Source organism: Papio anubis, chromosome 13, assembly GCF_008728515.1.
Source record: "Papio anubis isolate 15944 chromosome 13, Panubis1.0, whole genome shotgun sequence".
NCBI classification, from domain to species: domain Eukaryota; kingdom Metazoa; phylum Chordata; class Mammalia; order Primates; family Cercopithecidae; genus Papio; species Papio anubis.
This window is the reverse complement of record NC_044988.1, coordinates 36,241,588-36,247,423: the sequence shown is the minus strand read 5'-3', so window position 1 is coordinate 36,247,423 and position 5,836 is coordinate 36,241,588.

Below are 5,836 nucleotides of genomic sequence, written 5' to 3'. Positions count from 1 at the left end.
CCTGGGGTTCTTGGCCTCAGGGATTCCAAGGAATGGAATCTTGGGCCATGTGGTGAGTGTATAGCTCTATTAGAAACTGTGGGTCATGGAAGAGAACTGTGGAACCCAGTGACTAGTGTTCAGCTCGATTAGAATGAACCCGGGCACTTAGCCATGCAGGAAGAATGGCAAGCCTTTAGCCCGACTGGGAGTGGCAATGGGCGCCTCGCTAGACCAGGAGCACAGCGGACACCCTGCCGGATCTAGAGAGATGGAAGTCAGCGGCAGGTCTTTGGTGGCAGCAAACAGCAGTGGTAGAGGGTGAGTGAAAGCTCAGCTTGAGCCGTAACAAACACGGACCATAAGAGAGTGCAGCTGCAAGATTTAATAGAGTGAAAACAGAGCTCCCATACAAAGGGAGGGAACCCAAAGAGAGTAGCCCTTGCCAGCTCGAATGTCTGGATTTATATCCCATTGTCCCTCCCACTGTGCTCTCAGGCGATAGATGATTGGCTATTTCTTTACCTCCTGTTTTTGCCTAATCAGCATTTTAGTGAGCTCTCTTCACTACCTGATTGGTCAGGTGTGAGCTAAGTTGCAAGCCCTGTGTTTAAAGGTGGATGTGGTCACCTTCCCAGCTAGGCTTAGGGATTCTTAGTTGGCTTAAGAAATCCAGCTAGTCCCGTCTCTCACTGTCAGCCCCTAGCCCAGTGTATTAGTCACAGTTCTACATAAAAACAGAACCAATAAGGTATATAGAGATAGATAAATACAGATGGTACAGATACAGATATAGATATAGATATAGATGATTAGATAAAGAGAGATATATACGAGAGGGGATTTATTAGTTGTGTGAGTAGGGAGGCTAAGTCCCATGATATGCTGCTTGCAAGTCAGAGAACCAGGGAAACCAGAAGCATGGTTCAGTCCAAGTTTGAGTTTGAGGACTGAGAACTGAGGAGCCACTGGTACATGTCCTGGTGTCTGAAGGCCAGAGAACCTGCAGTTCTGATGTCCAAGAGCATGAGAAGCTAGGTGTCCCACCTCCAGAAGAGAGAGAGAGAGCAAATTCATCTTTCCTCTGCCTTTTCATTCTATCTGAGCCGTTAGCCAATTGGATGATGCCCATTCACACCGGGTGAAGGGTATATTAGTTTGTTCCCATGCTGCTAATAAATACATACCCGAGACTCAGTAATTTATAAATGAAAGAGGTTTAATGGACTCACAGTTCTACATGGCTAAGGCCTCACAATCATGGTGGAAGGCAAAGAAGGAGCAAAGGTATGTCTTACATGGTGGCAGACAAGAGAGTGTGTGCAGGGGAACTGCCCTTTATAAAACCATCAGATCTCGTGAGTCTTATTCACTGTCAGGAGAAAAGCATGGGAAAGACCCACACTCATGATTCAATTACCTCCCACCAGGTCCCTCCCACTACACGTGGAAATTATAGGAGCTACAACTCAAGATGAGATTTGGGTGGGGACACAGCCAAACCGTATCAGAGAGATTCCTCTTTACTCAGCTCACTGATTCAAATGCCAGTCTTTTCTGGAACACTCTGACAGACACAGCCAGAAATAATGCTTCACTAGCTATCTGGTTAGCCCTTAATCCAATCCTAAAATCAACCATCACACCAGTGAGAGCACAAGTCTGGCCAAGTGGCATTCAATCAGGAAAGTGTCTGGTATTCAACCAAGCTTGGTGAGCATCTGGTATGTGCAGGGTGTTGCAGGAAATATGGAGAAAAATCAGGCCTATGGAGCATGGTGTGAATAGAACACCTAAAATAAGAATGCAGGTCCATAATCCCTTATCCAAAACACTTGGAGCTAGGTTTGTTTTGTGTCAATTCAGAACTGTTCAGATTCTAGAAAGGCCTACCAAATATCATATATTACCTAACACCCCACGTGAATATTTTGAGGTGATGTGTGTGAATATTCATACTAACTGAATGAATAATGTAAACAGTTTCATATCAGTTCAGATCATTTTGCTTCTAAATGAGTTATGAGTTAGGAAAATTTTCCTGGGAGCAAAGAAGACCCACCTAGGAGGGGAAGAAAAAGGGGTTCTATCTGAAATATGATGAACGACTGGATCCATCTGACAGCACCCTCTGGAGTCCCCTTGCACCCTGGAAAGAACACAGGTGTAGTGAACAGAGAGGTGTTAACCTTACTGGAACCCCTGGACTCCTACAGGTGGAGTATGAAAGGCTCATTTCTGAGTGTGGGGCCAAGGGATTTGCCTTTCTCCAGAGCTGCTGCAAGAAGTCTGTGTCCAGTGTTCCTGGGGCTGCTGGAGCTGAGGATCAGACTCCCCTATAGTCTCCCAGGCTCAGCCTTTCAGGGCAGCTCTGTGGCCAGTGTGTGCCTTCCCTCTTTGTAGCCTGTCTTCCATTGAAAAGACTCACCACCCCCACTAGCACAATCATACACCTGGCCCAATCAACAGAAGGCAAGTCCACATTTGGCCAACTGTATAGCCTTTGCAAATGGGTGAGTATACTAAGTAATATATTCAAAATAAATCTTCATACCTAAGAATATATATTCTTATGAAAATATTCACCTAGTGCCCCTTAGTCTCCAGGAGCTGTGATAGCAACACATTGAATATTTTTGTTAACTTTGCATGATTTTTTTTTTTTTAAATGCTGTAATAGGCCTGGCACAGTGGTTCACACCTGTAATCCTAACACTTTGGGAGGCCAAGGTAGGCGGATCACTTGAGCCCAGGAGTTTGTGACCGGCTTGGGCAACATGGCAAAACTGTCTCTACAAAAAGTACAAAAATTAGCTGAGTGTGGTGGCATGTGCCTACTTAGGAGACTGAGGTGGGAGGATCACTTGAGCCTGGGAGGCAGAGGTTGCAGTTAGCCAAGATCACCCCACTATACTCCAGCCTGGGCAACACAGCAAGACCCTGCCGGAAATACAAAAAAATAAAATACTGTAATATATGGAGACAGAATGAATACTATTCAATGAAAACTAAGCAGCTAATTGTGGAATTAACAATGGTAGCTGTACAACCTTGTGAAGATACTAAAAACCACTCGATTTTACATTTTAAAAGGGTGAATTTTATGGTATATGGATTATCAATTTAAAAAAAAAACCTAAACAGTTGAAAGTTAACTGTGAAATGACTTTCAGCTCCACTGCAGTCCTATGGCCACAGCCTGAGACCTATCCCCACTGGAATCTCAAATGTAGAAATCTGAAACCAATGCCCCTCCCTCAGACCACGCCTCCTGATGAAAGACCTCTCAGTCTCCCTCCTGCTATATCTGCTGCACAGTTGTCTTCATTTTCTATTGGTGCTATAATGAATAAATCTAGTGGCTTAAAACAACACGCATGTATATTCTTACAGTTCCGGAGGCCAGACGTCTGAAATCAGTTTCACTGAGCTCCTGTCAACATGTCAGCAGCTGGTTCCGTGCAGAGGCTTCTGGGGACAAACTGTCCCCTTGCCTTTCCAGTTTCTAGAGGCCACCCACATTCCTTGTTTCTGGCCCTTTCCTCTATCTTCAAAGCAGATCCCCTCCATCCCAAGGCCTTGTTTGTCACTGACCCTCCTGCTTCCCTCTTAGGAAGAATGTGATTCGCACTGAGCCCACCCAGATAATCCAGGATAACCTCCTTGTCTCAAGCTTTTAACTTAGTAACATCTACAAAGTCTGTTTTTGCCATGTAAGGTGACATTCGCAGGCTCCAGGATGAGGCTATGGACATCTTTAGGAGCCATGATCCAGTCTCCCATGGCCTTCCACTCCCTAGAGATTCTTCTCTTTCCTCCCAGTCAGTCCCCTCTTGACATCAACTACCTTTCTTATCCAACCCCAAAAATGAGTTGAAAGAAACTGTTCTTTCCGGCATCTTCAATTCTCTCATACTCTTTTCCTTACATCACACCCACCTGGATACCCTCTCCTGGAACAATTCTATAATCTGCCTTCTCTGTTCTTATAATCAAGAAATCCGTCTTACCGGATAAAATCTCCCCTTTCCTGTGTAAAACCTGCAACTCCATCTCTGCTCCTAATCCCTTTCCCTCCCTTTGGGATTTCTCCAGAAATTATTGTTTAGATTCTCCATCTCTGCCCTTCATCTAGATTCTTTCCCTCAGAAATAAACATTTTCTCCTATCAAAAAGAAAAAGTGGCCAGGCGCAGTGGCTCCATCCTGTAATCCCAGCACTTTGGGAGGCTGAGGCAGGCGGATTAGTCGAGGTCAGGGGTTCGAGACCAGCCTGGCCAACACGGCGAAACCCTGTCTCTACTAAAATACAAAAATTAGTCAAGCATGGTGGTGCACGCCTGTAGTCCCAGCTACTCAGGAGGCTGAGACAGGATAATCGCTTGAACCCAGGAGGCAGAGGTTGCAGTGAGCTGAGATCATGCCACTGCACTCTAGCCTGGGCAATAGACCGAGACTCATCTCAGAACAACAACAACAAAAAAGAAAAGCAAAAAAAGAAAAAATGAGGACTTCTTGTTCTGGGCTTGTTTCTCCCTGGCTAAGTATAATTTAAAATCCTAGACACAGTACAACAAATAAACCTAAGAGAACTACAAAGTGTTGAAGGAGGAAAGCAGACTAACAAGGACTTTAGGATTTAAGGAATCTGTGTGAACAGGGTTCAGTTCTCTGGGTTTTCTTTTTATCTCCCATATATCCTGGACTTAGAACTGGAAAATCCTATAAATGGCAACAACCAACAAGCAAACACAATGTAAAAAGAAAAAAAGCCCCAGGAAAAGTCTGTTCTGTCTAGTCAAAGAACAGGATAAGGAGCAATCCCTCAAAACAAAAATGTTGATAATACTCCTACCCCTATCAAATGCAAGGCACGGCCCCCTGCTTCCACAGTGTCAGTGAAGACCAAACAGAAGTCTGGGATTCCCCTCCACACTTGGTGGCAGCAAGTGACCCAGGACGAGGCTTCCCTCCCCACCTCCCAGCACTGTGTTGCTGGACTGCGCGTGGGGTTCTGCACTCCTTTCTCCCAATTACATAATCTTACTTGGATTTTGTAACATTTTCTTTTTGCTTTGACCACTGCTTCTTCTTGAAACATGCTCTTCCCTTGCTGTGTCCAGGAAACCACAGTATCCTGGGTTTCCCTCTCACTGAGCTTTTCACCCCCCATGCCCGGGATCGTCTTTTCCTACCCAATTATGTTTAGCCATTCTCTAGGGTTCTGATCTTTGCTCATTTCTTTATTCATGTGGCATGTTTTCTAAGTAGCCTGCCTTCCATTCCCCTAGATTTTTACTTACTTAAAAAAAAAAAAAAAAGTCAAAAAAAGTAATAATCCTGGAAAATGAAAAAAAAAAAGTCACATTCATTGAAGTGTAATTTACACATAGTTCACCCATTTTAGTGTTAAGTTCTATGAATTTTGACAAATATATACAGTCTTGTTACCACCATCATAATGAAGATAAAGAATATCTCCATCATATCTCCCCAAAATGTTCCCTTATATTCTTTGTTGTCATCCTTTCCCCCACCTCCAGTCCTTGGCCAACCACTGGATCTGTTTTCTGTCCCTATAGTTTTGCCTTTGCCAGGAGATAATTTTCCTGTACACTTTTACATCTAACAATAAAGACAATGCCTTCACATTTACCTCTCTCTCTAATGTTAACCTTTCTTTTGAGCTTCAGACTCACCTCTCCGATGTCTCCTGTTTGGGTCAGATTTAGGATTTTTTCTTCATGCGTTGAGAAGGTTGAGTGATTCGAAAGTTACCCAACCTCTGTGAGTTTTAGTTTTATTCCATAAAAGAGGGTAATGGTACTTATTTTGCTATTTATTGGGGAGGTTAAATA